The 27,573-nt window shown below is 38.2% G+C and overlaps 1 long non-coding RNA gene across 9 annotated transcripts in view; it reads left to right on the forward strand.

The window, feature by feature from the left end:
- LOC143381175 (uncharacterized) overlaps positions 1–27,573 on the forward strand; it is a 144,095-nt gene that overhangs the window by 30,441 nt on the left and 86,081 nt on the right. For 4 of the 9 annotated variants that reach the window (XR_013088782.1, XR_013088783.1, XR_013088784.1 and 1 more), the window contains one exon: positions 9,029–9,144. This is a non-coding gene — a long non-coding RNA (uncharacterized LOC143381175). Of the gene's footprint in view, positions 1–9,028; positions 9,145–21,463; positions 21,572–23,146; positions 23,205–27,573 lie in introns of all 9 variants that reach the window. The other 5 variants (XR_013088785.1, XR_013088787.1, XR_013088786.1 and 2 more) reach the window with 3 other exon arrangements.

Genomic DNA, 27,573 nt, shown 5'->3' on the forward strand with positions numbered 1-27,573 from the left:
AGTTCCTTTAATCCTCTCAACCAATACCTCCATTTTTCAGAAGAAAACATGGAGTGGCAAGCTAACTTGCCAGTTATAGTAGGTAGGAGAGCAGGGATGTGATCATGGTGCTGGGTGCCTTTGGAGCCTGTATTTTTTACACCACTCCTTAAAAATAGGAGTAAAAATCAGAAGGGTGGGAACTCAGGGAAAATGTCAACTTCCCAAAGGGCTCTATCTTTCAGGCACACTTACTGTTTCAGGGTCTAGTGTTCCAAAGCCTGTGGAGATAGGCAGAGCAGACACCCAAAACATTCCCTGAGCCCTAGAGTCTCCAGGCTTCTTGGGAGTGGTGCTGGCTGTGGTCCCTGTGGTTTGATAATGCACCTTCCCTCTCCCAGCTCACATTCAGACTCTGCTTCAAATACAGTGGCTGCCTATTTCTCTTCCACTAATGGGTAAAGATGACGACTTACTCTTTACCGACTTTATCTTGACAATTACTGATTTGAAAAACTTCTAAAAGTTTAATCATGAGGAATGCTTAGTCACTGAATATAATTTCTAATGGATTTTAGAAACAAAATAAATAACCGTGTCTTACCTGATGAGATGTTGTGGGGGGGCATCTGAGAGAATGTGTTAACTTTTGAAAAAGCATATGCCTTTATTCAAATAAAGGCAGAATATGTCATTGGGTCTTAACTTGTGTGCCTCATAAGGAAGGGACATCTTGCTGCAGTCATTCTGAAAGAAGTTAAGGAGATAACGTCTGGTCAGAGATGCTGCAGGAGAAGAATAGATGGTGGGTGTGTTGCTAAATAGCAAAGGCAGTTTTCTAGTCCTGTGACCTTGAGCTAACTAATAACTCTATACCTTCATTTCTTTATTTGAAAGATGAAGATACTAATAGAAGCTCTTCCTAGGGTGACCAAGATTATTAAATAAGCTGATACTCATAAAGTGCTTAACACGGGGACTGCCATAGATTCAGGGCAGTGGAATGTCAGCTCCTCTTATTATTCTTAATCGCTGTCTTGATCCACCTGATAATCTCATCTACCCAGAACAGCTGCACGAGCCTCAAGTTGTCAACTGCTCTTTAGCACAACTGTTCTAATAGAAAGCTGCCTGGTTCCTGACCAGAGATTTTCTTTTGCCCACTTAAATGCTAACATTTTCTCTGTACAAACCATAAATGCACTGACAGAAAATAGGGCCTCAACCATGAGGTAGCCATGAGCTTGGCTCCCGGCAGCAGCAGTCATGAAGCAAAGGAGTGAGTGGTTTCCCCTTTCTTAGAGAAAAAGGATTCTGCTGATTGTGAAGTAGGGGATTCTGCAAATTGGCCAAAGGTTGCTCTCACCTGAGTTTTCAGGTCCTTCTGGGAAAGAATAAAATAAAGCTAAAAAAGAAAAACAGACAAAACCCTTCCTCCCTTCTCTTTTCCCAGACTGCTTCCTTAATTAGTAGGTTTGAATATGGCTATGCTCACCCAGTGGCTGTATTAGGGTTTAATGACCTGATCAGCTGTTTGCATGAGCACTTGTCCTAGTTATTTGATACTTTTTGCTGTAGGTCAAAGTGACTAGACATTCTGGTTTTGCAGGGAATGTCCCCAGTGACATAGCTCAAAGTGTTTCTTTTTAGCCACCGTATGATGTAATGTGGCCCTTTATTTCTTCTCCTCTAGCCCCACACAGACGGGAGACATGAAGTGATTGCTCTTGCAAAATGTTAATTGGAAGGATTAAATATCATCCTTTTTTTCCCCCCCTTCTTTCTTTTTTTAAATAGAGGCCGAAATTAAAATTGAAGGCGCAGGGTAGCTGGTAATTGCAATGGGAAGGAGCTGAGGATTCTGAAAAACCAAAGTGCAGCACAGTTTCTCTGGAAGGAGGCAACACTGATTTAATCAAACCAGGTCGGAAAGGCAAGTGGTTTATTTGAACAAGTTGAAAATTAATAATCTGGAGGAACAAACAAGTCTCCCCAAAACGAGTCCAAGCCAGTATTAAAAAGAAAATTAACCAGATGAAAGTGCTCCAGCCAAGGCAAAGGTAGTGGCTTGAGAAATATAAAGTTCTAGTCTTGACCCTCACCACCAAATCTTGAGCAAACACCCTGAATACATTTGTAAATGACTTATTTTCTATTTGACTTCTTAAATTTTAAACTCATTATTATTAGCCAATGAAATGTTAGCATCCTGGGGTTAGAAGGGACAGTGGAAGTCAATTAGCCTGATTTCCTATGAGGATATTTTGAAGGCATTTATGCAGGCCAGACTAGGCTACATCTCATGCATGTTCATTATAATGAGATCTGGGTGATTACAATGGAAATTTGTTGTCCATTTGCAAAATTTAAATTGTTCTTGATTAGGTTGGTTTCCCAGAGCTCCTTTATATCATTAGAAAAAGATCAGTGGTGGTAGAAAAAGGTGCTTGACCGTTAGTTATCACTGAGTTGCCTATCTTCCTTCCAGTTGTGGCAGTTTAATGTTTCAGTTGTGGGCAAAATGAGCATCTATCATTTTGGAACATTATGGAGTGTGTGGTAGTGAGGGAGCATCTGGCTTAGTTTAGATACATATGGTCATTAGACACAGAGTATTGAATTGATAGTAACCATTTTGTAACTTCTGATACTCCCTTGGTTTGGACTCTGGGTCTCACTCATAGGAGGGAAGAATCAGGACATAACAATAATATTCTTATGGCAGCTAATTTTACTGAGTGTATACTGTCAGCCCCCCCCCATATATTTTTGTGTATATGTTCACATAACCACTCATTTAATCTTTTGTAACATTAATTTTTGCAATATTCTTTGAGGTAAAAACTTTTGTCTTTATTTAACAAATGAGGAAATCAAGACATGGAAAAGTTTGAGTTGGCCAAGGTTATTCAGCCCAAGTTAGGTGGGATTATATTTTAAAAACAGCACTCAAGCCTTCATTCACAAGTAGGTAAACTTGGACCCCTAAAGGTGTAAAGTGATTCTCTCAATGGTAGCACTGAGAGTAGAACACAGGTCTAGTTCTTGTCAATTTTTCTTTCTTTATGTTACATCCTCCACTCCTGTTGGTTGGGAGATAAAATAGGTAGTTTCTAAGCAACACTGCCCCCCTCATATATTTATATATGAGTTGAATAAATATAAAATTTAGGTGTTGTCTTGAACCTAGTTAAACTTTTTTCTTTCAGAGGATAGGGCTATCTTTCTAGAAATGAACTTTAAATGGCACCAAGCTATCATCATTTGTGGGAAGTAACAGGGAAAAATTACCGAGATGACCCTTGTATCTTGTTCACCATGTACTCATGAAGAAAATACTTAGCATGGATGTTTATATGTCATAACATGTTGATTCTGGAATCCAGTCCCCTCATAGGATTAACTTGCAATAATGATTAAGGTTAGAGGTGGTAAGATTAAAACAGAATACAATAAGCCATGCACCTAAACTAGAACACTGAAGAATTCTCCAACCATCTTTCATTCATTGTTAGGAATTTGATAATTATATTAAAGCTAGAGTTATTTGAGAGCCCAGACATCTTTAATGAGACTTCACTTTTTTTTTTTCTTTCTTTAGTCTAGCTCAGTGGTCCTTCTACTTTAATATGCCTAAGAAATGTTGAATGTGGTTGTATATAAACAAATTATTATATGCTGTAACTTAAGGATGAAATAGTCCCCCCCCAGGATTATTTTTAACTACATGAAATTTTTACCTTTAAGTATAGGCTTTCAATCTTCATCACTAAAAAAGATTTTGTGGTCCCTTTCAATCTCCTATCAGACTCATTGATTTGTAAATTTATTAAAATAACAACAATGGAAATAGCAACCAGTACCACCGAAATGGGTCAGTGAGTTGTTTTGGTGTTGCATAGACATCATCAGAGAAAAGTTTGCCCATAGAAATTTTTGTTTTTTGGTATCGGGTATTGAACTCAGGTGCACTCAACCACTGAGCCACATCCCAAGCCCTATTTTGTATTTTATTTAGAGACAGGATCTCAATGAGTTGCTTAGCACCTTGCTTTTGCTGAGGCTGGCTTTGAACTCACAATCCTCCTGTCTGAGCCTCCCAAGACACTGGGATTACGGGCATGTGCCCATAGAAATTCTCTCTCTCTCTCTCTCTCTCTCTCTCTCTCTCTCTCTCTCTCTCTCGTTGTAGAGGGCACAATACCTTTATTTTATTTATGTATGTATGGTGCTGAGGATCAAGTAGTCCAGGGCCTCACACATGCTAGGCAAGCACTCTACCACTGAGCCACAACCCCAGCCCATAGGAATCTTGATAGCATCTGTCAGAGAACTCAAAGGCATTAAATTTAGAGTACTAAAAGTATGACTTTCTATATAATCAACTGACCATCCTCAAAGATTCCTGGATCATTGAGCACATTGCTACTTTGATGATTTCTTTGAGGTAACTGCTTCTCTAATGCTGCCCCTGCACTTACAAGTCTGTAGAGTGGTCATTCTCATTGTATGCTGGTGGCTTATTTGTGTAACTGTCCTTTCGAGGATCTTGCAAGGTAGGACCTTGGCTTTCAGTGTCGTTTTCCCATCTCTTAGTGGAGGTGCCTGACTCATACCATTTGCTCCATACTTGTTCACTGAATCAGCGAATTCAAGTTATTCCACTTTCTGAGGGATGGGAGTACTGTGGTCAGGACTTTAGTTTCTGGCAGGCACCTGACTTGAATTGTGTGAGCATTTCTATTAAAGAAGGAAGCATCTGCTTGCCCCAAGAGGAGCCGAAGATTTGGACATTCTGCTTTAACTAATTGACTTATTATTCAAAAGCCTTTCCATGGAGCTTTGATAGAAGAGTTTGTTACTGAGAAGAGGTCACTGGTTTTCCCTTTCTCTAAAAGGGACATTTGGCACTGATTGGGGCCAGGGCCTGGCCTCTCACCTCTACATCTCCTGGAAAAAAATCACAGTCACCTTGTCCACAAAGACTGAACTAACGGTTTCTCTCTCCCGGTAGAGCTAAGGGGCCAGTCTGGGATGGCGTGATTCTCAGCTGCTTTCAATTGGGGGGGGGTGGGCTCTGAAACTTACAATGGTGCCTGTTAGGTGGGAGTCTACAGTTAGGTGTCTTTACCTGTTGACTCTGAAAAGCCAGATCATCTGCCAGATGACATTTCCTGTATGGTTTTCTGGTTTAGAATCTAAATGAAAACAAAACAAAACAGAAAAACAAGGAGTCAACAATAGAAGAAATCTTGGCAATTATAGGGTCAAATGATTTTCTTTCCTCTTATTTAACCTTATAAAAATAGTGAAATGATTACACAGAAAAGTATATAAGACGGATGCACAATAATATGATTAATTACAAATGCCTGTTTTTCAGACCCAAGCCAAGAAATAGAATTCTGGCAACATTCCAGAAACTTCCCGGGTTTCCTTCAGGGTGACAGCACTTTCCTGTGCCCCTGCAGGGAATCACTATCCTGTTTCATGTAATCCTCTTTTTATCTTGATAGTTTGACCATCAAGTGGGCACCCATAGTATTATTTTTATATAAATAGGATCATATTACATTATAATTTTATTAACATATTTGTAAGATTTGTTTATGTAGATGGTAGCTGTTATTTGCTTACTTTCGTTTCTCTTTAGCCTCCCAATATGGTAGTATACCACAGGTGATGTGTGCATCATATTGCTGGTGCATAATTGGGTTGTCTCTTTGGTTGTCACAACCATGTTGCATAGACACTACTGCATGCTGCATAGACATTATTCTCATGCTGGAGTAGATATGCATGGGTTTCTCCAGTCTAGTATATATACCCAGCAGTGGGACTTCTGGGTGGTGGGAAATAGGTATGTAATGTCCAACCATTTCCCCAAGGCTCACTCTGGCCAACATTTTGATTTTGGCAGAATTTTTAATCTTCTGACAATCTGGTGTGGGTGTGTGTGGTAATAGTATACTACTTTGGTTTCAATTTTCATTTCCTTGATTATTAATGACATTGAGTGCTTTTCAACATGTGTATTGTTCATTTGTATTTATTATTTGTAAAATGTCTGTTCATGAATGTCCTTTTGACCATTTGATTTTTTTTTTCTGTATTTTAAAATTTGATTTGTAGATGTTCTTCACTTATTCTGGTGCTTTATGTCTTTCAAATAATGTCTATCTTTTTGTAGCTTAGCCTTGCAATATGGTATCTTATGATAAACTGAAACTCTCAATCTTAAGGGAGTCAAATTTATCAGTGTTTTTTCCAATATGGATATTGCCTTTTCCATCTTTTTAAAAAATAATTCTCTACCTCAAGGTCATGAAGATCTACTTAATTTTCTTCTAAAAGCTTAGTAAGGTTGTTCTCTACCTGTAGCTCTATAACCTTACTGAAGTTTATTTTATATATGGCATGAGCTAGATAATCATTGACTTGTTTTCTCAATGGGTTCCCAACTGCCCCATAATTTTTTTTTATTTTTTTAAATTTTTATTGGTTGTTCAAAACATTACAAAGCTCTTGACATATCATACTTCATACATTAGATTCAAGTGGGTTATGAACTCCCATTTTTACCCCAAATACAGATTGCAGAATCACATCGGTTACACATCCACATTTTTACATAATGCCCTATTGGTAACTGTTGTATTCTGCTACCTTTCCTATCCTCTACTATCCCCCCTCCCCTCCCCTCCCATCTTCTCTCTCTACCCCATCTACTGTAATTCATTTCTCTCCTTGTTTATTTTCCCATTCCCCTCACAACCTCTTATATGTAATTTTGTATAACAATGAGGGTCTCCCTCCATTTCAATGCAATTTCCCTTTTCTCTCCCTTTCCCTCCCACCTCATGTCTCTGTTTAATGTTAATCTTTTCTTCCTGCTCTTCCTCCCTGCTCTGTTCTTAATTGCTCTCATTATATCAAAGAAGACATTTGGTATTTGTTTTTAGGGATTGGCTAGCTTCACTAAGCATAATCTGCTCTAGTGCCATCCATTTCCCTGCAAATTCCATGATTTTGTCATTTTTTAGTGCTGCGTAGTACTCCATGGTGTATAAATGCCACATTTTTTTTATCCATTCATCTATTGAAGGGCATCTGGGTTGGTTCCACAGTCTAGCTATTGTAAATTGTGCTGCTATGAACATCAATGTGGCAGTATCCCTGTAGTACGCTGTTTTAAGGTCTTCAGGGAATAGTCCGAGAAGGGCAATAGCTGGGTCAAATGGTGGTTCCATTCCCAGCTTTCCCAGGAATCTCCATACTGCTTTCCAAATTGGCCGCACCAATTTGCAGTCCCACCAGCAATGTAGAAGAGTACCCTTTTCCCCACATCCTCGCCAGCACTTGTTGTTGTTTGACTTCATAATGGCTGCCAATCTTACTGGAGTGAGATGGTATCTTAGGGTGGTTTTGATTTGCATTTCTCTGACTGCTAGAGATGGTGAGCATTTTTTCATGTACTTGTTGATTGATTGTATGTACTCCTCTGAGAAGTGTCTGTTCAGGTCCTTGGCCCATTTGTTGATTGGGTTATTTGTTATCTTATTGTCTAATTTTTTGAGTTCTTTGTATACTCTGGATATTAGGGCTCTATCTGAAGTGTGGGGAGTAAAAATTTGTTCCCATGATGTAGGCTCTCTATTTACCTCTCTTATTGTTTCTCTTGCTGAGAAAAAACTTTTTAGTTTAAGTAAGTCCCATTTGTTGATTCTTGTTATTAACTCTTGTGCTATGGGTATCCTATTAAGGAATTTGGAGCCCGACCCCACAATATGTAGATCGGAGCCAACTTTTTCTTCTATCAGATGCAGAGTCTCTGATTTGATATCAAGCTCTTTGATCCACTTTGCGTTAATTTTTATGCATGGCGAGAGGAGGGGATTCAGTTTCATTTTGTTGCACATGGATTTCCAGTTTTCCCAGCACCATTTGTTGAAGATGCTATCCTTCCTCCATTGCATGCTTTTAGCCCCTTTATCAAATATAAGATAGTTGTAACTTTGTGGATTAGTCTCTGTGTCCTCTATTCTGTACCATTGGTCCACCCGCCTGTTTTGGTACCAGTACCATGCTGTTTTTGTTACTATTGCTCTGTAGTACAGTTTGAAATCTGGTATCACTATACCTCCTGATTCACACTTCCTGCTTAGAATTGCTTTTGCTATTCTGGGTCTTTTATTTTTCCATATGAATTTCATGATTGCTTTCTCTATTTCTACAAGAAATGCCGAAGACCATCTGCAGTGACATCTCTCATAAGTCAAATCCAAATACATATGTGTCTGTTGCATTCTACTGTCTTACTGTTTTATTTGTCATGATTGGAATACTGCTACACTGATTTGGTCACTGTAGCTTTAAAATAAGGGTGGTATCTTGGTTATTATAGCTTTAAAATAAAGTGTGGCATCTGATAGAGCTAATTCTTTCTCCTTGTTTTTCTTTTTTGAGAATGTCTTTGCTTTGCTTTTCCCCTTGTATTTTCATATAAATTTTAGAATTATCTTGTCACATGCCACAAAACAACCCATTGAATTTTGATTGCAATTACAGTGACTTACAGGAAAATGTGAGAACCAACATTCTGCAATGCTGTTCCCCATCCATGAACATGGGATGTCTTCCCTTTCTTCAGTGATTCTCAATTAGGATCTCTGACTTTCCCCACTGTAGTCTCATATGATTTTTGCTAAATTTATTCTTTTAAAAATGATGTTTTTGATGCTATTGTAAATGGTATGTTTTCAAAAATCTTATTTTTCTAGTTTTTAATTGATGAGTTATAATAATACAATTGAGTTTTATGATTTTTTGTATCTAAAAAGTATACCAAACCCTTTTATTGCTTCTAATAATTTAAGTGTAAATTCTTTTGAGTTTTACTATCTTTGTATTAATTTTGAACTTTTAAATGTACTTTCTTTTGAGTTTTCTATGTTAAAAATAATATAATCATGAATAATGTCAGTTTTGTTTCCCTCTACCCGATTCTTACTTTTTTCTTCCTTTCTCTTTTTTCCCCTTATTATGCTAGCCAGGGCCTCCAGTTAAAAGATCAATGGAAATGAAAGAAAACTGGCTTCCTTGTCTTTTTCCTGACTTCAAACAGAAAAAATTCGACACTTCACCATTGAGCATGACATGTTTTATGTAAGTTGGTTTGTTTTTGTTTAGCTATCTTTTCCTATACTAAGGAAGCTGCCAAAAAAGAAAAAGAAAGAAAGGAAAGAGAAAAGGCTATTCTATTTTATGTGTATTTCTCCAATAAGGATCTATATGCACAATTACATGATATGCATATAATTTTCTGAACGTATATTGAATTTTATTGAACAATGCTTCTCTTTTTCTGTGTGAGATAATCATATGATTCTTTAATTTACAAATGGAGTAAGTTACACTTACTTATTTTCTAATATTAAGCAAATTTTGAATTCTTGGAATGCAGCCAAGTTGGTGAGTATATGTCATCCTTTCTATCTGTGCTTTAGTTACCCCTGCAGTTTTTCTTGAAATTGTCAGATGTGAAGTTTGTGTGTAATTTTCCTTTTTCTTACAGAATTGTTTTGCTGGCCTTATCACATGAGTTGAAAAGTGTCTCCTTTTCCCCTCTCTCTCCCTCCAAACAGAGCATAAGACTTAAATATGATATCGAAGTATTCTTTTTTCTGATATATTTGCACCTAGATTTTTTTTTTTTGCTGATGAGAGAAGAGTTGTTTTAGTACTGACTCAATTTCTTCAATGTTTATGAGACATACAGATTAAAATTTTTCTATTACATCAAAAATTGATTTATTGGCATAAAGTTACTTATAATATTATGTAAGTATGATGTATACAAGATCTTTAAAGAGATCTTGTAATTCTGTACCTGACATCTAGATCTTCTCTGTTTTCAAATTGTCAGTTTATCAGTGGTTTCTTGATTTCCCTAGTCTTTTCAAAGGAACAATCATCAGTTTTGTTGACACTATTAAATATTTTTTTTCACATATTATTTTTTTTATTCCCATCTTTACTACTTCCATTATTTGTATTTTTTAGGGTTTTGTGATTTTTGAAACTTTTTTCTTAATTGCTTATTTTATTGATTTTGAGTCTTTCTACTTTTTAAATGCCATATTTCAGATATTTTAAGATGAACATGTTGTACTTTCACATTTCTGAATCTAAGATGCATCTTAAGTATTGATAGCATGTCAGTTAAATTGTAAGCATTTTTTCCCTCTCAGATGTATATAAAATACTTGCACATCTTACAGCAAATAATATCACAAGTTCAGTAGAAGGAAATATGTCCATTTGAGGCTATAAATCTCCCTCCAAGTACTGCTCTAGCGTGATTCCCACGGCTTGTTTTGTTTGCTTCTTCTGTTTCTTTTGCTTTTTCTTCTACTTGACAAATTCTCTTGTCATCCAAGTATAATCTACTCCTAAATTTGTTCATTTAATTTTTATTCTCAAGACTCCAGCTTTGAAAATTTTGTTTTTCAAATTGAATATTTCACTTATTTAAATTTTTTCTATTCTCTAAAGTATTTTTAAATTTCCTTATATCAGTATAATGACAAAGTAAATAGTTGCTTCCTCATCTGTGTTTGACAATTCCAGTAGCTACACTCTTTCAATTTGTTTCTATTCTCTAGGAAAGGAATCAAGATATAGACTATATCCAAGTCCCTAACCCATGCCCTTCCTGATCACTGCCACCATCCCCCTTCCAATAGCCACTATTTTTTTTTCTAATATTATAAATCAGTCTGGGACATTGTGGAGCAGAAATTACTTGTAGTAATAATTAGAGGATTAGGATTGGCATGAGAAAGACTTCTTTCAGAGGAGGTATTATTGTTTTTCCAGGCCTATGGAGGAAGACCAGTGCAGGACAACCAAAATTCAAGTTCAAATTTGGTATTCTCTAGGCCATTCAAAGGGCACCATCCATGTTGTAAATCTGTAGGAAGGTGGGTTGAAGCCCAGGGGCCCAGCTGAAGAGGTGGGTGATTTACCAGAGAATCCACTATGGTATGCTCTTCACCTTGACTAACCTCACCCACAGGTCTGAACAACTCTAGTTTAGGTTTATAGCTTTTACTCTATACTGATAAATGCCCTTAGGACAAATCAGCTTTGAATGTTGGGCTTATCTTTCTGGATTTTGTATTTTTATAGATGTTGTTCCAAGAATTCCTAACTTTTTTTTTTTTTTAATAGAATGATTTGTTTTAATGTTCTATGCAGTTTTAAAAACTTTTCTTAAGAGGTGGGTTTTTTTTCTGTTATAATTTAAAGCTTTTTTTCAGTTGTATAAAAATTGTTTTCAAGTAAAATCTTGGATTTGTGATATAAAATCTGTAGAATATGAGAGTCATGCTTAAAATTACTTAGGTGTCCTTGTTCCATGAATCTTCCTGAAGACATTTTCCTTCTGGGGTCAAGAACTGCTTCTTGTTTTTAGTTCCGGAGTGATCTATTTTGTTTGTTCCCATTATATCCCCACTTTCCACCTTAATAACCTTAGTCAGGGCTCCTCAAAGAAGCTGATATATCAAAAGATGAAAAAATAAATTGTCAAAGGGAATATTATGGTTTATTTAAATTATCTAACAAATTGACACTGGCGAGAATGTGGAATATTGATTCCCCTCTTATACATAAGGCCCCTCTTATACATAATAAAAAAACTCCCCACACCCCTTGATAGGACCCTCTTAACTTTTGGACACTGAAGATATTCTCTTGCTGGTCTGATCCCTGCTCATTTCTTATTGCTATCAGAAAGATGGATTTATCTACCTTGCCAGTCAGGTGACTCTTGCTTCAATCTCTCTTCTTTTCTTCCTTAGTAAATTATCAATGTTCACCATGAGTTTCACAAACTAGGTAAGAACTCCTAATGTATCCTAGTTTCCTTATGAAATAAGAACTTTTTAGGGCTGGGGTTGTGGCTCAGTGATAGAGCGCTTGCCTAGCAAGTGTAAGGCACTGGGTTCAACTCTCAGCACTACATAAAAATAAATAAAATAAAGGTACATCTAAAACTAAAAAAATTAAAAATAAAAAAAGAACTTTTTAAAGGTGATGAATTGCTCAGGTGCAGGTCCTTTCCTCAGTGGTGTGGGCAGGTGGAGAGAGGCGGGAGGAATGCATATGCGCCTCTACTCTGTGCAGTCAATGGCTAGGATCTGTTTTCAATTGTGTGAAATCTGAGGTGGGCCTATTCTTGCTTCATGAACTGGGCATGCCCCATGCTTTCGTGCTTCCCAAGTTGAGTGGAATTTGGTGGATGTGTAGAAATCTTCCACAAATTGTTGGAATGCACAGTGCCCCTCCACCCATTCTAAGCTATTTAGGGAGAAGAAAACCTTGGTTTATGTCTCCCTGAAGTGAAGAAGATGAGAAATGAAGCAAACAAAACCAAACATCTTAAATTCATTCACTAAAATGATGGCTTAGAATTTCAAAACAGAATGAATCTTTGCATGACTTTGAGAACTTGGTCATGGAATTGAGGCCAGTGCAACTTCAACTGACTTAAATACATGTGGAACAGCATTTCTCCACCTGAATTTTTTTTTTATACGAGTACCCCACTAGCAAAGAAATGATCAAGTTTTACTTTCAAAGTTTGTATTGTGAAAGCAATGCATTCATTTTCTAGATATAACATTGCATTATAATATCCAATATGCTTTGGATATTATGATATTGGATATTTTTAATTTCCAATATGCTATCCTCTAATTTCATCTCTTATCATCCCTCATGCTATGGTTTGGATCATTGAACAACAGATTCAAACTGGCTATCTCATGATACTATGAATCTATACCCAATTCCTGCCAAGAGTCTCAGGGTCTTTTCCAGAGAAAGTCCAAAAACAATCTTGGCAATGTTAAGTAAAGTAGGGGAAGCTTTGGTAGTTGCTTAATGACATGCAGTAGCTCAAATTTCTTTATCAGACACTTTAAATTGTCACATTGACATGGATTATCTTGTTTGGGACCTATGTGATTCAGAATGGTTGTTAATATAGTTATGAGTTGTTGACTGAAAAAAAATCTTTCATTTATCTTTCCACATGCCTCGGAAAGAAACTTTTAATTTTTATATCCTGTCTAGAGACCAGAGAAATAGATCACTGGCAAAAAAAGGTAATAGGGTCCAAAGAGGCAAATTTTTCCCAAAGTCAAAGAATAAGCCAAGCCCAGAATTTTTTTGTAACATTCTTCAGTGCCTAATATAGTGCTGGGTGTGTAAGTGGTAATTAGAAAATATGTTTAGACCAACAATTGAAGTTTCCTGTGTTGACGTGGAGACTTGAGGGTTAGAAGTCTGTTCTTGGGAAAGATATTGGGTGAACTAGCAGAGGGGTAGAGAAAAACCCAATAAGACCAGTTTTAGTTTCAATTACCAAGTCTGCTTCTTATTATATGACCTTGGAAAAATCAGTTAAACTTTCTGTGCCTCAGTGTGTCATTGTAAAAGAGGAATTATAATACCTTTATTATTTATAAGGATTTGAATGTAAAGTTCTTGGTACATACTCATCTCTCATTCAGTGGTAGCTGCTATTATTGGTAATAAAAGAACAATGTTAACTTCAGAAAGTTGTATTATGAAAAAGCTTCCCTGAGCTAAGGCCCTTCTGAATCCCTGCAGCAGGGTCTGGCTTTACCCCAAGTTTCTGAAACATGCAGCCCTGGCGTGAACTCTGCACTGAGTCCCTTTTCTGTAATCCCTGTAGACCCCAAGTTCTGCTGACCCCAAAGTGCCTTAGTCATAGGGGAATTAATGGTACATTTGGCCAAAAACTCCAAATGGAGATCTTCCAAGGACAGAACATTCTGGAACCCATAGTGTTTTATATCTTCTTCTCACAGTGGCTGAGGTCAAAGCAAATATAGAAGGAAAATTGTCTAAGGAGACCCAGACCCAGAAAAAGTTAGGAGCTGGTTTTTTTTTTTTTTTTTTTTTTTGTTGTTGTTGTTTGTTTTTGTTTTTAATTTGTATGTTGTAAATAATCATTTTAGCATCAAATTTAGATTCCTCTTGGCAAACTGGGTGATCTTATTAGCTGTAAAATTAATTTGAAAAAATAAAGCAGATTTAGCAAGTTAAAAGGTAATGCTTTTCAAAATTCACTTTAATGATTTTAATATTTTTATGTTATTATATTAATTTTATATGCAATGGCTCAAATGAGAGTTGTTGTCCCATTTTAAATTTGATCATCTTATTTGTGAATACAGTTCTTGAAATGCTGAGAGTCAAGTAATGGGTAAAAGTATTCTCTATTAAATTCCCTGGAGACAGAGTGGAATGTTTTCTTGAATTATTTTGGTGAGAGGGCAAGCGTTTTATTCAATTCATCTTTGGATCAGCAGAACTGGTAGTGACTAACACATGAAAGGTAACAAATGAATGTTTGTTGAATTAACTATGAGAACAAGGTAATGAAGACAGGGCATAAAGTGGCAGAAAGTGCATTCCACACAAAACCAGAAATCCTGCATTTATACATCAGGGTGTGTGAGATAAATGATTAAAAAATAGACATGATGTCGTTTCTTATGTTCTTAACCTATCTACTAGTTTCTGAGAAACCAACCAAGATGGGAATCACTAATGTTACCGTATAGGCCATGCTGTATGATGTCATGAATAATTGTGATGATATTAATAATGACTGTTGCTTATTAAGCAAATGTTATGAGCCAGATTCTATGCTAGGCAGGCTATATTATTGTTGTTTTTTGTTATTATTACTGTTGTTGTTATTATTGTTATTATTATTATTAAGGTGTTGGGGATTGAACCCAGGGCCTTGAATGTGCTGGGCAAGTGCTCTACCACTGAGCTACAGTCCTGTCCATGACATTATTTTCAGTCTTCATGGATTTGTTATTATTATTATCATTTTTATTTTTGAGAAGAGAAAAAAGAGGCTAATGTCAGTACACCCATCACTTTGTCTGACTCCAGTATATTGCCCTTCATAAAAGGTTTGAACAGGCTTTGCTCACTACCGTGTACAGATTTCTATACATAGCAGATTTCATTAACCCCTCACTAGAACCAGTGAGATAGGGTGTTATTACTTTCATCTTCATTTTGGGATGACAGAATTGAGACACGGAAAGGCTGGGCAAGTAAGCCTGTCTAATGCCAAAGTGCCACTGTGTTTGCTGTACAGTGATAGAACGTGAGGCTTTTGAATGATTATGTAAAACAGTGAAATAAGAACAGGCATATGTAAATTATATTCCTCTCCTAGCAGTTGACATTTTTGTTTATAGAAAGACGTTAAGGAATAGCAACATGCTGGTCCAGAGGCAACCTTCTCGTACAAGGCAGAAGAGAGCCTAGAGCTAATCACAGTGGACTTTGTAGATGGTGCTTACCTTCTACCTTTTGAACTATCATTCTGTGTTGGAGAAAGCCTGTGAATCTAATTACCCCAGTAGCCATACAGAACTCAAATCCTGCCTTCCTTGGAGAGTGGAGGCAGTCATTGAACCCAGACATCCTGGTAGTCAAAAGCTTTCCAGAGGGCTGGGGATGTGGCTCAACCGGTAATGCGCTCTCCTGGCATGCGCGGGGCGCTGGGTTCGATCCTCAGCACCACATACAAATAAAATAAAGACGTTGTGTCCACCGAAAACTAAAAAATAAATATTAAAAGATTCTCTCTCTCTCTCTCTCTCTAAAAAAAAAAAAAAAAATAGCTTTCCAGAGAGCTGAACCGTGCCTTTGGCAGGAGACAGCACAGGAACAAATGGGTTGGATTCCAGGTGGATTTTTCATCTGGGCCTTTGACCATGCAGTTCCTTCCACCTGGTCTGACTGCTCTTCGGACTGGAGCACACTGCTCATCATCCATGATCCTGTCTAAATGTCACTGTCTATTCTCCTTCTCCCTACACCACACCTGCTGAGCAGATTATCAGGGACTTTGTGGAATCCATCCATCATCTGTTGATATAGCCAGCACTCAGTGATTGCTTGCTGAACCCCTGAGTTAAGGCCAAGAAAGAAAGGGGTAAAGATAACTCTGCCTGTGATGTTCTTAAAGAAATCAGGCTCATTATCTGCATGATTGCCTCTATTCTTCATCTGGTTATGGCAGAGGAAGTGGGGCCCCATGTACTACTTTGAAAGCTTGCATCCATCTCCCATCACATCTTTTATCTGGCAGAAAGATTACTAGGATTGTGGACAATGAGACTGTGCTCGATTCCAATGTAGATGTGTGTGTGGGAGGGAGAGAGAAAGAGGGAAAGGGTCTGTGTGCGTGCGTGTGTGTGCGTGCGTGCGTGTGTGTGTGTGTGTGTGTGTGTGTCTTGCTGATGTCCCACCTTACCAGATACCTCTCTATTTATCATGTGACAATGTGACATTTCTTTGTTTTTAGTACAGAGCCAGGACACTGTTAGCATCTAGGAAACTGTGGAGAAGAGACTCTACCTCAGAATGCACCAAACCCATGTGAAGCACGCCAGCAAACAATTGGTGATAATCCCAGGGGCAAAGTTCTGATCAATTTGGTCTATAATTAGGTGAAGTTCTTCCTTAGGTCTACCTCTGGGATGTGTCTAGGAAGCAGTGTTTGCATCCCATCATCATGTTGGGGCGGTGTCTGTTCTGGGCAGCCCTTGGGTACAGACTGTGAAGGAGACCAGGATGTACACAGTCTGTATGAGCTCTTGGTTTATTGTTTATGCTCAGTAATAGCAACCACATGGCACTGTGGAGGCCTTGCCATGCCCGGAGGGCTTGGCCCTTGCTCTCATCCAACAAGAGCTCTCGCTACAGCCAGGCTGAGAGTGACATGGTGTGCTTCACAACCGTCAATACCCTCTTACGGGATTCTCTGACTCAGAACTAGAAGACAGGATGTGATCTCAGCTCCTCGCAGACCTTCCAGCGCATGTTTCCTCCAGTTTTAATTCGGGTGGGAAGAAATACTAACGATGTGTGTAGGAGACCAAGAGGAATTTCTTAGGGGGATCTTGTTCCCTGGCTCTTTGTCCCCTTCTACGGGTCTCAGCATTTTACCCAGCAGTGACCGTAGACTCCTGACTGACCTCCCGGCCTCCAGTGTCTCTTCTCCTTTGCAGGAAGATGGCAGAGATACTGTCCACAAACACTGTTCCATCACAGTTAGCTCTGTGTTAGAGAAGTCTCCCTTTCCCTATCCATTCTGGCCAGCAAAATTGTCCATCAACTTAGCCATATTCTCATCTTGCCCATTTCTTACCATACACCTTCCTTTTGCTTCTCTGCTGCCAGTTTATCGATCTCATTATAATTTACATCATGTAGCTGGTCAGTTCTTCCAATCAAAGGTTTCATTTTATCCTTACTAGAATGGATTGTATGTTTTTACAAAGACCTTTCTGAAAATACTGCCAACACCACCACCATCATCATCTCTTTAGCACATCTTTCCTGTCAGGCACTGTGCTAAGGGTTTAGAAATGAGTCCAATTGATCCGTGTGACAACTTTATGAAGGCGGTGCCATTATTACCCCCACTTTACAAATGCAAAAACTGAGGATCAAAGAGGTTAAGTCACTTGCCAAAGACCTCCAGGATATTAAACTATAGATTTGTCTGATATCAAAACTAGGATCTTAATCAGGATAGTATGCAGTCTCTTTAATCCCTTCAGTGTTTATATGTGTGGTTAGGATGCCATCCTTGGACATTTGAGTTGTGAAGGACTGGGAGGGATTATTTTTTGTAAGTGCATTTTAATTATGCAGAACGATGGCTTTTATTGTGGCATATCTGTACATGCATATAACATACTTTGATCAGATACAACCTCCCATTCTCCTCCCTTACCCTCTCCTTCCCACCTTCCTCCTCTCTGAAAGTCTTCCTGTTACTTTTGTATCATCTTCTTCTCTCCCCAGATTCTGCATGTGAGGGGAAACATGAGACACTTGTTTTTTTGTGTTTGGTTTATTCTGTTTAACATTATGATCTCTGGTTTCATTCATTTTTCCTGCAAATGATGATTTTGCTCTTCTCTTGTTTATAACTAAATAATACTCTGTGTGTGTGTGTGTGTGTGTGTGTGTGTGTGTGTGTGTGCACGTGCACCCATTGATGGGCATCTAGGCTGATTCTATAATGGCTATTGTGAATTGTGCCATGATAAACATGAGTATGCAGATATCTCTATGGTATACTGACAGCAATTCTTTCGGGTATAGATCGTATGGTAGTTCTCTTTTTAGTTTTTTGAGATGCGTTTTTTGGAAATCACCACTGATTTCCATGGTGGCTGTACTCATTTACATTTTCCCCAATAGTCTATAGGGTTCCTTTCCCTCTGTATTCTCACCAGCATTTACTTCTTTTTGTATTCTTCCTGATTGCCATTCTAACTGGGGTGAGATGGAGACTCAGTGCATTAAGTAGGGTTTTATCTTGTTTTGTTTTGTTTCATTTGAGATTAGATGACCCAACACCTTTTCTAAGTAGTTGAGAAAATAGTAAAAGGACAAAGAGACTCATTGAGATCCTGAAGGAGGTTGACAGATTCCTGACCATTCATAGTCTAGTGCTTCTATCATATAACACATGTTATCCCTCCATGGGGTTGAGAATTTATTTTTCATCTATCTCAAAATTTCACATCTTGCCCTCTCAATTATAGTATTAATTTTTTTAAGGATGGAAGTCTTACTTTCTACTTTTAAAATGTGTCCAGGTTTGGAATGATAGAATGTTCATCTAGTATGAGTGAGGCTCTGGATTCAATCCCTAGCACACCAAAAAAGAAAGAGAAATAAAATAAATAATTATAATGCACCATCAATAAAAATATGGAAAAGGGAAACTTCTTTGGAGCAACAACAACAAAAATATGTCCAGTACTACCTAAGAAGTAGAAACCAAGTGTTTAAGGAAAGCAAGCCAGCAGGTTGGGTGGCAGAGAGGGTATGTGCATGTCTACGTGGTGGTCATTGATTGGAAGATGCAGGAGATGGTGGCTGTCCCTGGCACCTAGTAAGCATTCAGTAAGTACTTTCCACATGAATGAGTGGATGAATGAAATGGTGTCAGGAAGACTAGAATGGAATTTGAGCTGGGGAGTATTTCCAGGAATACGGATGAAGTTTTGCAACAAAGGAAAAAGACCCAGCTTTCAATACTGCTGACAAGCTGGTCTTTAAGGAAAATTACAACACATGTGTATGAAGAGATGAGTCACTGAAGAAGAGTCATTGAACCTGACAGGCATGGTGGAGAGAACAGCAGTGGTCTCTGATTGTTTGAGGACAAAGTTGAACATCTGCTCTGCACCTCCAAGACTGTCTCTGGCGACTGGCTGGTGGGATGTGCCCCTGTGTCAAACAGTGGCCCCTCGTATTTGGCACCATTCATCCAAGGGCTCTGAAAGCTATGATTATTGCAGTGGGTGAAGCGCCAGGTGTTTTGGGCATGCTGGTGTACAGCATTATGTAGATTGGTGCTTTTCAAACTTTAATGGGCATATGAATCTACTTAAGCATCTTGTTAAGAGGCTGCTTCTAGTTTAATAGGTCTTGGGTGAAGCTTAAGATTTTGTATCCCTAACACACTACCAGGTGAGGCAGCTGTTGCTGTTCTGGGGAACTGTACCTTGAGTAACACCGTTCTAGATGCTCTATGGAAATGTACTAGAGAATGCAATAGAAGGAAGCTTCCTGTTTACTTATCAGTATTCTCTGGTCAAGAATCCCTGTTCCAGGGTCAACTCTTCAACAGTGGACCAACTGGGATGGAGGAAAAAAAATCCAGGAGCATTAAAATTCATAATTTTTAGTGATTTACATCTAAAATCCATGAGACACTTAGAGATTTATGTTATGTTTGTTCCTGGGGCCTAGCACATAGTAGACTATCAAAAAATGCCACAAGAATAAACAAAGGGTGAGAAAGAAGGCTTTAATCAAAGAATGTATGACCATACCACATCTTACTAGAATTAATTTCATTTTCAGGATTAACAACAAAGCCAAAAAATAATCTAAATGACAAAAAGATAGATAGTTCAAAGACCAGACAAGACCTCTTAGGAACTACAGATAGAGGAATTCAAAGTCCCCTCTAAGAGCCTATTTATGTTTTTTTGAAAAAAATTTAAATAACAGAGTGAAATAGTTTATTATCAATATGAACAGAGTGATGTGATATCTCACCTTTTATAAGACTTTACGGTCTGCAATGCACTTTTAAAATAGTTTTATTGAGATATAATTCACATGCCATAAAATTCACCCTTCAGAAGTGTTATTTGTACATATTTTACAACCTCTTTACAAAGCTTTGCTCCTGTAGGAGATGAGAAAAGGCAAGTTAAGGGAGAGGGTAGAAGACAGAGATAGGCAGGTCAAGGCAGGAGAGCACTTACCGTAAGAGACCAGACGAAAATTATATTAAAAGAAGCACAGAGAAGTAATTAGAAAACTTGGTCAGATGTCTGGAAATATTTAGCTCAGTGGAAACCCTTTTTCTAACATGCTTAAAAAATATCCCAAGAGGATGGCTGTATATAACCCAGAATAATAATGGATGTTTATGGGGGTGTCCTAAAGTTATCAAGGAAAAGCTAAGTTATATTCAATGTACGATGTTTTAAAAGACAGGAATGACTGTGACCCATTAACATATTTTTTCATTACAGTGATAATAGTAATTAAAAAAAAAAAAAAGTCTGGGTGCTTTAAGGACCAGCTCTCTCCACAGTGAGTCAGTCCATGGGGATTCCAGAAGGTTGATGTTTTACGGTACTGTCTGGGAGATGTGGCCAAGGGCAGCCAAGTGCCCTGGACTGTGCTGGTGCGTGGGAGGAAGTGCTCTTCCAGCCGCACCACATGCGTGAGTGAGGGCGCCCAGGCTCCGTGGCACATCTTTCTTTGGTGAACAAGGCCCCTTCCTTCCTTTTTTGGACCTTGCTATCTCTCTCAACCATAAGGCTTAAACCTTCCTGATGAGAGTCAGCACGGCCCTGCCTCCGAGTTGCCAAGCCAACACTGGAAGACTTTCTGTCAGGTTTTCCTTTGGTTTCAAACCTGAAACTCGTTTACCCCTGTGACCCTTTCCTAGCTGTGACAGGGTGCAAACATATCCATGGGTAGCTCCAGAACGCCACTGTCCAGGGCCCTCTTATTTTTCACCGGGCAACATATTTTCTAGTTTCTTTCTTGGAGGGCCTGTATCCTGTCAATGTTAGGCCAGATGCTTTCTGAGCTTTGATTTCCCCACTTGTAACATGAGTGGTGATACTTGCCCTAGATACATCACAGGGTAACCATGAGATCTATTAATATTTTTTTAAATAAGTAAAATGTATTAAATGCTTATTAATTTTTTTTCAGGCACCACATATAAGACTCTGAATCTATCATCTCATATAATCCTTACATTAATACTTGCAAGTCAAAACTTTTACTATCCTCTACACAGATGATGAAATTTCAGGTCGGAGAGGTGACTAGCCTCAGCTAGCCATGGCTAAGAATTGATGAAGACGGAATTTGAAGAAAGGTCTTTTGACTATGGAAATCAAGTGAGGTAATACTTACAAAAAATGCATCATAAAGTTCTGTATCTATAAAGGTCTATAGAAATATATAAAATTAATAGTATTTCTAGAATCATTTTATAATTGGAGTTTACTTCCTACCTTCATCTCCTTAATTCTGCCCTCCTATGTGGCTTCCAGGCCACAAGTGACTTTATAAACTCTATAGATTCTCATGCTACTTTTCCTAATAGTGTTGGACCACGGACATCTTCGGGTCTTGGAGATCATATGGGGCTGGAGTCTTTGACATCACTGGTATATGCTGCGTCACTGGTTTTGGCCTGAACCCTCTCTGGAGAAAAATGTTTCACCTTAAATCTTTGGTAGGGAAGCATCCAAAATGTTGGCTTCTTTATTTCTTTTCCCTGGGAAATTCAGCCACTTTGTTTTGAAGATCAAAATGACACAGATGCTAACCTCCTACCGATTTCCAGTGGCTCTTATTTTTCTTTTTCCCAAATAAGAAGTTGCCCCTCATGGCATTTGCAGGTAAATGGATGGAGTTAGAGAAGACAATGCTAAGTGAAGTTAGCCAATCTCAAAAAATCAAATGCCAAATGCTTTCTCTGATATAAGGAGGCTGATTCATAGTGGGATAGGGAGAGGGAGCATGGGAGGAACAGATGAACTCTACATAGGGAAGAGGGGTGGGAGGGGAAGGGAGGGGCATGGGGTTATTAATGACGTGGAATGTGATGATCATTACTATCCAAAGTACAGGTAGGAAGACATGAATTGGTGTGAATATACTCTGTGTGCAACCAGAGATATGAAAAATTGTGCTCTATCTATGTAATAAGAAGTGTAATGCATTCTGCTGTCATATATAAATTTTAAAAATTTACATAAAAAAAAAGAAGTTCCCCTGCCAATAGCTATCTTGGGTTGAAAACTGTTGCCTGCCATGGGACATGATGCCCTGGGTCTAATCTTTTGACACTAAGGTAAGGAGTACACTCACAGGGGATTTAGGTGCTACGTAAGTAATTTCAGGATTTTTAAAATATTTTAATTCATATCTAAACTTCCCATTTAATGTCTGTTTCTGTTGGTGTACCTACCCTACACAAGAGGGAAAAAGCTCAGCCTCGGGTTTCTGTTTTGCTAATTCCTGTTTCTTTCCAATAGTCAATTCTAGCCATCCTTGTGTGACTCAATACAAGAGCATCTCTGTTATCCAAGTTTATCTAGCTTGTAAACAGAAATTATTTTTTTCCCTTGACTATATTCCACACAGATTACCCCAGACTCCCAGCATGGTAGCATGGTTTGCTATTTAGATCCAGAGCCAAGCTGTTTGCAGTCGAATGTGTGTTCTCGTTTCTTCTTTTAGTCCTTTTTGACTTCCACTCACCAAAACCTCTGATTCTATGAATCCTTTACCAGCCATTATCTACATAAGCCTCCACAGGAAAGAATCTTTCTGACTGCCACGGCCAATTCTGTTGTAACATCATCTTGATAGGACGCCATCACTTCTACCCCTCACCATTTCTCTCCCACACCCACTGGCTCCAAGTTCTGTTCCTTCCTTATTTTGACTTGATACATTTGTTTTTCAGACAAAAGTTACCAAGGACTGCTGGTTAGCTCACAGCTGGAACCTCAGAAGAAAAGCAGGTACCTGGGACGATAGCATTACTTTTCCTCTAATCAATAATTCATTTTTAACCAGAGTGTTTGAGAAAATTGATATTTGGCCTTAAATAGTTCTTCATAAGCAAAAGAAAGCGAGCAGAAATCTAAAACAAAATACAATTTGGGACATGGACCAAACAAAACGAAAACATGTCACAGAGTGATGAAGACTGTGTAAACTTATTTATGATTCGATAGGGTTGCTTTTGCAAGAGGCAAGGCACGGCTCATGTTCTGTTTTGAAATGGATCCGTATTACATAAACATAGTATCCATGGCTTTGGACTTGTCCTATGAATGGAAGTACCCTAAAATTTTTACATGATTTGGATCCTGTGGTTTAATGGAAGGCAAAGCTAATTAAGCAACATGACTCCCATACAAAGGGACAGGACCTACCTTCTTGTGCAGAGGCTAACCAAGATTAGGAATTTCAGGAAGAAAAACCAGCTTCACATATCCAGAGCGCTCATAAACAAGAATGGTATGCTCTCCCCCTCTCTTGGCCTTTGCTTTTTTTGTTCTCAATATCTTGCCCTTATATTAATCTCATTGTGCTCATAGGGGCTCATGTTTACTCGCTAAACTTTGGCCTTCTCCACATTGTCTCTTGACAAATGAGCATCCCCGCAGTCCCTGTGAGTCATTTTCTGGTGAGTCCACCAGCTTCCCCAGGCTTCACTCCCTCTCCCTGTGTCATTCTGGCTGAGACTAGTCTGACCTCAGAAGCCGAGGGCCCCGAAGTCTGAGGGTTATGCTCTAAGTTTCTCCTGCTCAAACCCTTCTCAGCTGATCCCCAAAGCTCCCCTGCCCATCTTGGCTATGGAGGTTCAGTCCCTCAGTCCCTTCATTTACTGCATCCCTCCCAACAAGGACGCACACACACACACACACAGGTTGAACATTCTTTTTTATTTTTATTTTTCAGCTGTTAATGGACCTTTATTTTATTCATTTATTTATATGCAGTGCTGAGAGTCGAACCCAGTGCCTCACATGTGCAAGGCAAGCACTCTACCACTGAGTCACCCTTCCAGCCCCTGTTGGAGCATTCTTAATCTAAAATCTGAAATGCTCTGAAGTCCCAAATTTTTGAGCATGAACATAATAGCACAAGGGGAAAATACTCCACCTGACCTCATGTGCCAGGTGGCAGGTAAAGTATAGGCACACTAAAAATATGCATAAGATGACCTTCAGGCTATGTGTGTAAAGTGTGCATGTGACATAAATGAATTTCACGTTCAGACTTGGGCCCCATCCCTAATATATCTCATTTATAATTGGCATATTCCAAAATTCAAAAAAATTAGAAGTCCAAAACACTTCTATTCCTAAGCATTTCAGATAAAGATTTTTTTTAATCTTTTTTAATTTACTCTAATTTGTTATACATGATAGCAGAATGCATTTCAATTCATAGTATACATATACAGTACAATTTTCCGTGTCTCTGGTTGTTCACAAAGTTCATGTCTTCAAACATGTACTTAGGGTAATGATATCCTGTCCACTGTCTTTCCTACCCGCATGCCCTCTCCCTTCCCCTCCATCCTCTTTGCCCTATCTAGAGTTCCTCCACTCCTCCCATGCTCCTCCCTGCCCCCGCCATCCCCATTTTGCATCAGCACCCATGTATCAGAGAAAATATTTGGCCTTTGATTTTGGGGGATTGGCTTACTTCACTTAGCATGATATTCTCCTATTCCATTCATTTACCTGCAAATGCCATGATTTTATTCTCTTTTAATGCTGAGTAATATTCCATTGTGTATGTATACCATAGTTTCTTTATCCATTCATCCACTGAAGGGCATCTAGGTTGGTTCCACAGTTTAGCTATTGTGAATTGTGCTGCTATAAACATTGATGTGGCTGTGTCCTATAGTATGCTGTTTTTAAGTTCTTTGGGTATAGACCGAGGAGGGGATAGCTGGGTCAAATGGTGGCTCTATTCCAAGTTTTCTAAGGAATCTTCATACTGATTTCCATATTGGTTGCACCAATTTGCAGTCCCACCAGCAATGTATGAGTGTGCCTTTTCCCCCACATCCTCGCCAACACTTACTGTTGTTTATATTTTTAATAGCTGCCATTCTGACTGGAGTGAGATAAAATCTTAGAGTAGTTTTGATTTGTGTTTCTCTAATTGCTAGAGATGTTGAACATCTTTTCATATATTTATTGATTGATTATATATCATCTTCTGAGAAGTGTCTGTTCTGTTCCTTGGCCCATTTATTGATGGGGTTATTTGTTTTTGTTTTTTGTTATTCTTGTTGTTGTTGTTTTTGGTGTTAAGTTTTTTGAGTTCTTTATAAAGCCTAGAGATTGGTGCTCTATCTGATGTTGTAAAAATTTGCTCCCACACTGTAGGCTCTCTATTCATCTCACTGATTGTTTCTTTTGCTGAGAAGAAGCTTTTCAGTTTGAATCCATTCCATGTATTGATTGTTGATTTTATTTCTTGCGCTATAGGAGTCTTATTAAAGAAATTGGGGCCTAATCTGACATGATAAAGATTTGGGCCTACTTTTACTTCTATTAGGTGGAGGGTCTCTGGTTTAATTCCTAGGTCCTTGATCCACTTTGAGTTGAGTTTTGTGCATGGTGAGAGACAGGGGTTTAATTTCATTTTGTTGCATATGGATTTCCAGTTTTCCCAGCACCATTTGTTGACGAGGCTATCTTTTCTCCAATGTATGTTTTTGGTGCCTTTGTCTCATATAAGAAAACTGTAATTACGTGGGTTTGTCTCTGTGTCTTCTATTCTGTACCCAGATAAGTATTCTTAACCTGCACATGTATTTATATTTAGAAGGCTTTGCCAGGAATTTGTAGGTTTTCTCATTCTGTTTCTTTTATTTTCATCCTTCAATCTCCTTTTTGTGTCTGACACTCCAGGGTCCACACAACTACCTCATCATATGTAAAATATCTGCTGCAAATATTGCCACTTTATAGTTAATTAAAAAATATATTTCTGTGAATATGGAGAGGGACCAGAGCTTGAAACTTGGGAAGCATCTAGAATCTGAGAAGATAGCCAGAATGAGGAAGGGGGGGTAGAGGAACAGGGAAAGGGAGACACAGTTTGTACCTGATGTGGGCCTGCTTTCCAGAGCTCTCCTCCATTATAGCTATTATTCCAACATCTTTGAAAGAGCCACCACCTACCCCTCCATGCAGTACAGACTCCACCCTAACCTCCCCACAGCAAAATTAAAGTCCTTTCTAAAAAAACAAATGAAGACCAATTTTCACAGTAGGGGAAAAGATTAATTAATTATGTTTCTATTGACATTCTGTTTTCAAGGATAAAGAGTTCTTTAATTATGGCCTCTTGAGAAAGTGTTTGCTAAGACAGGTTCCTGTTTGTGAAATAGAAGGCTTGTAGACTACAAAGGCCAATATTCTCTTACTGATGACCACAAGAATGTCAGGGGATGTTGTTTAAGCAACACAATGAAAATAACCCAATTAGAAGGTAGAGGCATATATTGAAGTAATTTGTTAATTGTTCTTCCCTATTGTGTGTACCAGAGCTCAATCTAAAGTGTGTTTTGCACGCTCACCTGCACACATTTAGGTATCATTTCTCCTTGTGGCCATTGGATTCAGTGGCTATGAGTTTGCTGTGCAGAACCACAAATTTGTAATTTAGTTTGAGGAAAAACTTTGTAGAATTTTCTCACAAGGGGAAAAGGATCTTACATCAAAGATTATATATGTTCTGAGCTGTAAGTAGTCTTTACTGTGAATGACACTCTATTGACATTTTGGGTGACTTAAGAACTTTTGCAAGGCTGCTATAAATACATTTTTAAGTCACATTCATTATGAATATTCCTATACCTAGAAATAGGTTTGAAACAAAGAAAAGTACTTTGTCATTAAGCAGCTTTAGTGACACAGTTAAGTCTCTTGGACGAATCTGATTACCTCACACATAAGAGCTCTCTCTTTGGCCTTGGTTTTTCTTTGTACTTGTTTTAGCTGTTGGCTGGACAGATCCGAATGATAATTGAAATCATTTTTTTTTTTTTTTTTTTTTTTGCCTAGTTCTTTATTGTCTGTTTAGGATCTGCTAAGAAAACAGTCCATTCACAGCATGATCTGCCTGCAAGAGTGTATGTCTTTATAGTATTTAATTCGCCATCTACTTTTCTTCATACAAAGTTATATCTGAGGCCCACAAGAGGTTCACTCTTGTGACAGATGCCTTTCAAACTCCAATTCAACAAAGGAATCTATTTTTTGAAATATAAAAGCAATCAAAAACATAAAATCAATAGCTCATACTTTCTTGCAGTGCTATCATTTAGAAGTGATTGAACAGGTATTGTTGAAA

The sequence above is a fragment of the Callospermophilus lateralis genome, chromosome 15, assembly GCF_048772815.1.
Source record: "Callospermophilus lateralis isolate mCalLat2 chromosome 15, mCalLat2.hap1, whole genome shotgun sequence".
NCBI classification, from domain to species: domain Eukaryota; kingdom Metazoa; phylum Chordata; class Mammalia; order Rodentia; family Sciuridae; genus Callospermophilus; species Callospermophilus lateralis.